The sequence below is a fragment of the Thamnophis sirtalis genome, unplaced genomic scaffold (assembly GCF_051295495.1).
Source record: "Thamnophis sirtalis isolate CommonGarterSnake01/CBP01778 unplaced genomic scaffold, rThaSir2_p1.2 scaffold_3, whole genome shotgun sequence".
NCBI lineage: Eukaryota > Metazoa > Chordata > Lepidosauria > Squamata > Natricidae > Thamnophis > Thamnophis sirtalis.
In genome coordinates, this window is record NW_028261383.1 from 12,646,887 (window position 1) to 12,656,226 (window position 9,340).

Sequence of the window (9,340 nt, forward strand, 5' to 3'; positions counted from 1 at the left end):
GACCTTTCTGATTAACAAGCTCAGCATCTTAGCCACTGAGCCACCGCGTCTCATTAAGATGTTCCATAGGGCCCCTCAATACACCCCTCCCCAGGGCTCCTAACCCTTGAAAGAACCTCCTCCGCAATTTGGTTCCCCCTCCCACTGTAGCCAACTTCCATGAAGTTCTTCAAGGCAGCTGTTCTCAGAAGCTCTGGAGATGAACACCTGGGCTCTCTCTCCATCCGTTGCATTTTCTTTGTTCTTCAGGAGCCTCTCTTGGTGGTTTCAGGCTCTGAGGTCGGTGCGGCACCTACAGCTCCAAAATTGTGTTGATGTGTAAGTCGTGGGAAAAGAGATGCTGTGATACCAGACAGGGCAAGAAGCAAAGAACATGAGGATGTTTCCCCTCCCCCAGCCATTCCTGCGAATGTAAATAAAATAAAGGAAGAATTTGTCCTAGATTTTATCGTTTCTGCTGCCAGGTAGAGAGAACTGTGCCTGCTTTCTGTTGGAAATATCCCATGGAAAGCTGGCATTGTATCCAAGCACAGATGCTTGGGTGCGGGCGGTGTTTTGGCCTGCCAGCGGCCACCGGGGCTGGCAGCAGATTCAGAGAGTGAGGAGGTTGGGGAGGAACATGGACCAGTCCTGGAGTTTGGGGAAGGCTCTGATGAGGGCTGTGTGTGGGAGCAGAGAGTGGGCCAGAGCTGTGCGTCGGTTATCAGAGTCAGAAATCAGTGAGGCAGACGAACAGCTGGAGCCTGTTCCCAGTGTGCACATGTGCAGAGTTGCCAGAGGTCTCCTTCTGATATCCCCCCAAAGGACCTATCCTGATCCCCCTTCCTTCCTCCAGGGGGTGCCTGGGGTGGAATTAGTGGCTAACTGGCTCTTGGGGAATTTTATTGAAGAAAAAAGAGGCAGCGGAGGTAAAGCACCAAAGCCTCAGTGGATCTTTTCTTCTGCAATTTGGAAATGAAGAAATTAACTAAGAAAGACCCCAGGGGGGAGTCCCTTTTCTCTTTATTTTATTCTATTTTTTGTGTTGAAGTGCTTTTGAAAGTTATTGACAGTCAGCTGTTGGATTGTATTGCGGTTTGGAAAGAGCCATCTAGTGGCAAATAGAAAGTAGTACACCAGCTAATGAAATGGGGGGACGTGAGATTGCAGCTGTGAAGTGTGATCTTGGCTACAGGAAGGGATACTTTGAAACAGTGAGAATTGCTAAGGAGTATTTGTTTTTGTAACATTGTTTGACTGCTGCAACTACCTACAGCTGTGGAAGAGAAAGAAAACTTCAACTTGGACTGGACTGGATTAATTCTAAAATTGAGCAATAGAATTTGGAAGACCCTAAATTGGCAATTAAATGTGGTATAACCCCAAAATTTAAAAATCTGTTAAAATAGTTAAACGTATAATGGAGATTTGGATGTTTGATGAATTATTTGGGATGTTGAAAAGTGCATGTAACAGGTTAATTTTTTTAAAAAAACCTAGAAAATCAAAAGGAACATACAGAACAAGAAATAGGAGAAAAGGGGGCAAAAGAGGGCACGAATAAAGTAGAGGAAGTTAAGGTGGAAGAAAGAAAAATTGAAAATAAAGTGCAGATAAAAGATTTCACTAGGATTTACAGTCAGAAAGGAAAAATCGATAAAGGGGGAGATCCCCCCCCCAAAAAGAAACCACAAAATAGTAAGGAAAGGAGGAGAACAGGGGAAACTCTAGGGAAAGTTACTAGAAAAATCAAAGTAAACACTTTGAAGAAAAGATACAATAGCCACAAAAATAGGAAAAAGAAAAAGAAGAAGTTAGGAGAAAGGGGGAGAAGAAGAAAAATGATTAGAAGTAGAATTCTTGAGAGGCCAAGAGAAAATGGAGAAAAGAGGAAGAAAGGGAAAAAGAGTTACATTAGTAGACCAAAGAGAATAGTCGCAAGAGTGTTATTATGTAATTAATTAAAAAAATAAAGATATTATAGTATATTGTTAATTGTAGAAAAAATGGAAAGAAATGCTCATTGAAGATATTGTTTGTGTATTAAGAAAAAATAGCCATAAAGTTGAAAAATAATGGAAGAGAATAATTTGGCTGAAAGGGAAAACAAAACTGTGATGCAAAATGGACTATTGAAATGAGAGGGTGTAAAAGAAAAGACCTGGACAATGCTTTGTTCCTATAATATCTATAATTTGTATTAAAAAATAAAAAAACCTTGAATTAGAAAAAGAAGATCCCAGGCAGGAGGGGCTGAGTCCCAAAGGAACTCCAGGCAGCCCATGACCTCTTCCTGGTTACATTGGAAAGACTGAGAGGCTGGATTCCCCCATCCCACCCCAAGCCAGATAGTCTTTTCCAAGCGTGGAGTTTTGCCTCTTAAATAGACTTCAGCGACTGTCAGGCTCACCTCTGAGCTAACTGTTAGGTGGGAGCATCGCCTGTGACTGCATCTCATCTTCTGTGACATCCACAGGGGGAGAAAGATGTTCTTGTAGATCAATATGATCACAGCAAGTTGTCACTTTGCAATGGAATTTGTCCCTGCATCTCCACCACTGGTCTGATAGGTGGCAAAAAGAGAGGATAGGTAGTTAATTTTGGAGCAGCAGTTCCTGCCTGGGAAAGAGAAGAACTTGTGCTGAAGACCTCCAGGAGGCCCAGAGGGACCAACTGGCTGGATTATAACCCAGCATCCTGAGACATTTGCATGAGGGCTTCCATCTGTTTACGACAAAGGGCAGAATTGTTAGCCATCAAGAGCTGCTAATCAGGGGAAATTTGATGAAACTCAATTCTTCCTATATCCACTTCCCACATTCCCTCTCCCTCTCCTGTCTCTTGAGTGGCTCCTCCCACCTCTGGACCCTTGATCCTGTTTTTCTCTGTCTCCAGGTGGGATTGCAAGTAGGGGCAGAGGACAGGGGGCCCTCCCTCCATGGCCCCACCTTTCACCAGAGCTTCCCTGAAGGTCCCTCTTCCCAGATGAAGTGGCACATGGATCTTCTTCAGGGGCAGGATTAGGGATCTTCTAGTGCTTCTCAGACCATTTAAGGGACTCCTGAGCCCTGATATTTGCTCCTCTGTCCACTGAGGCCAAAGAGACAACAGGAATGTGGAACATTTTGAAATTTACAGGAGTTGGGAAAGTGGCTCCTAGTTTCTTCTTCTTTTCTGATTCCCATTAAAAGTCCTGTTTCTGGGGAAGGGTCCTGTGGGGGCCATGGCTGCAACTCACACCAACCACACCAACTCCATCAGCACAGAAAGACTGTGTGAGAGAGAGGGGGGGGAGAGGATGTGTTTCTTTCACTTACATATCAGGAAGAGAATCCCAGCTCCCAAGATTAAGCCTGCTGCAATTTCCACAGGAATCCACCACCCTATAGCTAACGAAGGAGAACCATGGTTTTAACATCAATTAGATAAACAGTTCCCTCAAGCACAGATGCTGAGCAATGGAATCATTTCCCAATCTGCACTGGCCTCCAGGATGTGCCCCCACCTGAAGGAAGTCCCTTGGAGAGGAGGGGCCTTGAAGGATAGAAGGAAGAGCCTACAACCAACCATCTCACATATCACCTCATCTCTGATAGATAGATAGATAGATAGATAGATAGATAGATAGATAGATAGATAGATAGATAGATACTGTAGATAGATAGAGAGATAGATAGATAGATAAATAGATAGATAAATAGATAGATAAATAGATAGATAGATAAATAGATAGATAAGATTTAAGATTTAGTTTATTTGCATGCCGCCCTTCTCCGGGAGGGACTCAGGGCGGCGAACAACTCAAAGGGGGAAAAGGGAACATAAAACACAATACACGTGATTAAAATAAACAAGAATCATACAACCATACAAGTCGAGAGGGGAGGGGAACTCATCAACCCCAGGCCTGCCGGCACAGCCAGGTTTTGACGGCTTTCCGGAAGGCCTGGAGAGAGGTGAGGGTCTGAATCTCCGCGGGGAGATAGATAGATAGATAGATAGATAGATAGATAGATAGATAGATAGATAGATAGATAGATAGATAGATAGATAGATAGATAGATACTGTAGATAGATAGATAGATAGATAGATTGATTGATTGATTGATTGATTGATTGATTGATTGATTGATAGATACTAGAGAGAGAGAGAGAGATTTTGTCTATTTCACAGGACCAAACAAGATAACTCCTTCTTGCTTAAAACCTTGTGCTGACCAACTGGCCCCCATCTTCACCTGCATCTTTAATCAATCACAATAAATCAGATGAGTTACGTTCCTTCTTGCTTCAAACACTCTACTCTCATCCAAGTGCCGAAGAAACCCTCCATCAAGGAACTAAATGACTTCAGACTGGTTGCTCTAACATCTGCAGTTATGAAGACCTTTGAAAGGCTAATGGTGGCCCACTTGAAAACATTTGTTTATTATTATATTTATATGCCGCCCTTCCCCCCCCCCAAGGGAACTCATCATGAATCCCCTGTTAGACCCCTTGCAATTTGCTTATCGGCAAATGTTGCTGTTAATACGGTTCTGTACTACATTCTACAACATCTTGACTCTCCAAAGACCTACACAAGGGTCCTCTTTGTAGACTTCAGATCAGCATTCGATCCCATCATTCCAGATATTCTTCTAGCTAAGCTAAACCAGCCAGCTGTGCCTGACCACACTCATAAGTGGATCATAAGCTTCCTAACAGACAGGAAGCAGCAGGTGGTGGAGCTAGGCAGAATCACATCAGGCACCTGTGCAGTTAGTACAGGGGCCCCTGGCTGGGCTCTGAGAGCTGCAGGTAGAAGTAGCACAGGGAGTGTGAGGGGGGCCTGGAGAAAGAGGAGGGAAAAGAGCAGAATTGGGAGGTCAGCCCTGCAACCCCCCCCTTCAGCAGTTTATTGTCAGAAACAGCCCCTCCTCAACAAGTTCTCTAAAGTGGAACAAATTGGTTTCCCCCTTTCCCCTTCTGCTTGGGAAGATTCATGCCTGTCAATGGGAGGAGAGAGCCCCCAGCAGCCCTCGGTTGACCCTGGGAACATCTGGGCAGGGCCACATCTGGTTAAGTTGCCCCTGCTGCTAATATGGGCTCTTGGGATTCCCAGGCAGCAGCTCCTGGCCCTGATCTTGATGGCGACCCCACACCCCACTTGGGAAGAGTAAGGGAAGCCCTATTCACATAGGCATTAACAAGTCAGCTGAGGACCTTTCCAAGCAAGGGCAAAGTTGGCTGATGAGGGGGGACCTGGAGGCCAAGGACTTCGTCCAATGCCCAGGCAGGAGGGGGGAGGACCAGGAGAAAGACAGCAGGGATGAAGCCTGAAACTTCTTTTTTTCACTTTTACTTTCTATTCTCCCAGAAATACCAACGGGAGCTGATTACAAACCAGGCACTGAAGTTGTTCAACCAGGCTCACTCGAGAAAAGAAGATGATTTGGGAAAGGAAATTAGAATAACAGAGTTGAAAGGGACCTTGGAGGTCTTCTAGTCCAACCCTCTGCCCAGGCAGGAAACCCTACACCACTTCAGACAAATGGCCACCCAACCTCTTCTTAAAATCTTTCCGTGTTGGAGCATTCACAACCTCTGGAGGCAAATTCTGTTCCACTGATTCATTGTTCTAACTTGTCAGGAAATTTCTCCTTAGTTCTAAGTTGCTTCTCTCCTCGACGAGTTTCCACCCATTGGAGTTTGGGACTGAAGCGGGTGGGGGAGAGAAAGACCCAACCCAGGACACGCGCTCCCCCCTCCTGTCTGTCCCCCCCACCTTTCAACGTCTCATACTCACCACAGAAAGCCCCAAGCACCTAGGACCCCAGCGCCACCCCCAAGAGCAAAACGGGCGCCGGCTGCAGCTGCATCGCCCTCCAACCCCGCGCGCCTTTGCTTGCTGTCAACCGAAAACACCTGCCGTCCGCTAAGGACAAGTGGCTGAAGCGCTGCTCCCGTTCGGGTCCCATGATCCATCCGGATCCGTAAAACAAGGTCCAACTCTGCCAAACGAAATTTATACCTGCAACTGCGGACACTTTCGCTCCGCCAAGGACAGCGCCCGGCCTCCACCCTCGGCCCATCCACCCTCGGCCCCTATCCTCCTCCCCCCCCCAATCTCCGAGAGCTCCGCTGACGTTCTCCGCCCGTCCAAAGTTTGCTTGATAAAAAAAGTTTCCTTTTGCAGGGTAATAAAAGCTGCAAAGAAACGGAGAGGAAATCGCAGGTGTTTATTGCCTTCAGCCCTTCTGAGAATAACAACTGTATGCCAACCAGATTGTGGGGCTTTTGGTGGTGGTGGTGGGCATGGTTTTGCCAGAGTTTTTGGGAAAGTGCCACTTCTGGGCCTCTGCCCCTCCCCTCTCTCTCCCCTCTGACAAGCCAGCCAGAGTCCCTTGGAGGGAGGGCCCTGAGGACACTTGGACCCAGTATCTCTAACGCCCAGGTGATGTTTCTGCACAGTCTTCCAGGGGAGCCCAAGGAAGATCACATTGCAGCACAGGTAGTCCTCAACTTACAACATTTCATTTAGTGACCATTCGAAGTTAACAACAGCAAAAGTGACTGATGACTGTTTTTCACAGTTACAACCTACCTCTGTAGCATCCCCATGGTCATGGGATCAAAATTCACATGCTTGGCCAGTCACACTTGAATGACTGGTGCATCGTCCCAGGATGATGTGATCCCTTTTTGCAACCTCCTGACCAGAAAAGTCCCGGGAGAAGCCAGATTCAATTAACAACTGGATTACTAATTTATCAACTGCAGTGATTCACTTAACAACGATGGCAAGAAAGCTTGTAAAATGGAGCAAAGCACACTTAACAAATTCTCACTTAACAACATAAATGTTGGGCTCAATTGTGGTCATAACTCGAGGTCTACCTGTACATGCCCCTAAAGGAAAAGGTCCCCCAAAGCCCTTTGGAGTGAAATGGGATCGATCGGAGAGCCTCCCAAGAAGAAAGAGCGAGGGGTGGCTGCATTCAGATAAGAGGGATAACCAGGATGATCGGACGGGATCCGATCGAAGGCAGCGCCTAAGTTTCCTCAGAGGACTGCAAGGGTCTTCGGTTGGACTGGAGCTGCACGGGGTGCCTGGTGGGAGGGCGATGTCATTGCACCGGGTTCCCCTCTTGCTCTGGGGAGCTGTGCTGGGGTCCTTCATGCTTGGGACTTTTTGACTTCTCTGTAGATGCTGGGCTGCTGTTCCTTCATTGTTCTCTCACTTCCTGCAATGACTCTGCCTGCCTGGAAAATTATTCCATAGAGAAGAGCCAAACCTTCCATACTCTTCAGGGTCCCTCCTGGAAGTAGCAGGAGAGGGGAGGGGAAGGGAGAGGAAAGGAGAGGGGAGGGGATGTCTCCCAGTCTGAGGGAGCAAGTGTGACTTTAGGGCAAGAAAAGAAAGGATAAACTGAACTGAAAAGGGAAGCAGTAAAGGAAAGGAGGGGGGAGGGGAGGGAAGAACAGAAGCAGCTGGGAAGGAGAGGGAAAGGAAGGGAGGGGAAAGGAGAGGGGAGGGGAATTGGAGCTGGAAAGGGAAAGGGAAAAGGAGAGGGGAGTGGAAGAGATATTGAAAAGGCACTATGCAACCTAAAGCCATCTCTATTGATTGATGGATTATGTCCCTACTTCTTGAAAAAGCTTTCCATTGCCTTATCAGGACCCCTAAGCACAAGCTATGAGTTATCTTTCAGAGCCAACTCCTTGCCCAACCTACGATCATTAGCCATGATCATACCTATCTCCCAAAAGGGAGACCCCAGCCTAGTAGAAAATTACGGCCCAATCTCACGGTGTTGCATAACCTGCAAACTAATGGAATCAATTATAAACCAATCCATTACCTTCCACTTTGAGACAAACATCCTAATCTCTAATAAGCAGTTTGGTTTCAGAAAAAAATTGTCCTATAATCTGCAACTCCTACACTGCAAATACATTTGGACTACTCAATTCAACCAGGGTAAAGCAATAGATGCAATTTACATAGACATCTGCAAAGCCTTTGATTCAGTGGTACACGATAAACTACTTGTCAGCCTCTGTTTTCCTTGCTACGCTTGCTTGCTATCGGCTGCCATAGGAACGGGGGGGGGGATGTATAGTATTGGGGAAGGAAATTATATTGTACTGGAGGAGTCTTGTTCTCACCATCTTCTGCACATGTTGGTGGCTGATGTTTGGACTTGGTCAAGGCCAACCGTTTCGCATACAACTTGATGAGGCTGTTTGAAGATGCACCCCACATGACACCTTAGGGAGTTGCAGATTGGATAATGGGTTGGGGAATTGGGCGGGAGGGTGCTGGGTAAACATTTGATATGTATATGTTCCTTCCTTTCTGGCTCAGATCTTGCTTTTCTTTTGCTGTTTTCACTTCATATCTAGTAAAAGTACTTTATCTCTATTAAAATGGAGTTGATGTTTTCCTTTCTTGGATATTGAAGGAGGCATGCCTGACACTACTGTTAAAACTAACCTCATATGGCATTTCCAGATCCCTGCACAAGGGTATAGCTGCGTTCCTGTCCAACTGGCAACAAGTACTCAAAGGAGGGAGTGCCCTATCAAATCCTGTATCAGTTAACAGCGGTGTCCCCCAAGGCAGTGTTTGAGGACCCACACTCTTGCTGCTCTACAGAAATGACCCTTGCGATCATATTACATCTTCGCTGATGACATAAAACTATTTAACACCACCGTCAATTCTGCTGCCTTATAAAGCGACCTTGACTATGTGTCAGAATGGTCAAAGAAATGGCAACTCCAAATCTCAACCAACAAATGCTCCATCTTACACATTGGCAATAAAAGTAAGAACATCAAATACAAGCTGGGCTGATATGACCTTGTAGACGACCCTCACTCTGTCAAAGACCTAGGAGTGCTCATCTCAAAAGATCTAAGCCCCAGAGCTCACTGTAACAGCATTACTAAAACAATGTTAAGATTTATTAACCTACTTTTGCAAAGCTTCTTCTCCGGTAACATTGTACTGCTAACTAGGGCATACAAAACCTTTGCCAGACCAATTCTTGAATACAGCTCACCTACCTGGACTCCACATGGTGTATCAGACATTAATACCATTGAGCGAGTCCAGAGTTATTTCACAAGAAGTGTCCTCCACTCCTCTGCTCACAATAGAATCCCTTATGCCACCAGGCTCAAAATTTTGGATTTGGACAACCTAGAACTATGCCAACTACAGTCTGACCTAAGTGTAGTACACAAAATTGTCTGCTACAATGTCCTACCTGTCAATGACTACTTCAGCTTCAACTGCAATAATACACACACAAACAATAGATACAAACTCAAGGTAGACTGCTCCAAACTCCATTGCAGAAAATAGGACTTC

At 45.9% G+C, this 9,340-nt stretch overlaps 2 protein-coding genes and 1 long non-coding RNA gene across 4 annotated transcripts in view; 1 reads left to right on the forward strand and 2 right to left on the reverse strand.

Annotated features, from left to right (window-relative positions):
• LOC106552957 (major histocompatibility complex class I-related protein 1-like) overlaps positions 1–9,340 on the reverse strand; it is a 554,120-nt gene that overhangs the window by 429,669 nt on the left and 115,111 nt on the right. The window lies entirely within an intron of this gene.
• LOC106541424 (major histocompatibility complex class I-related protein 1-like) overlaps positions 1–9,340 on the forward strand; it is a 201,545-nt gene that overhangs the window by 141,085 nt on the left and 51,120 nt on the right. The window lies entirely within an intron of this gene.
• Positions 2,002–5,894, reverse strand: LOC148047204 (uncharacterized). The gene is made up of 3 exons (XR_015695765.1): positions 5,768–5,894; positions 3,297–3,368; positions 2,002–2,542 (listed from the first exon to the last, which is right to left on the reverse strand). It is a non-coding gene; the product is annotated as an uncharacterized LOC148047204 (long non-coding RNA).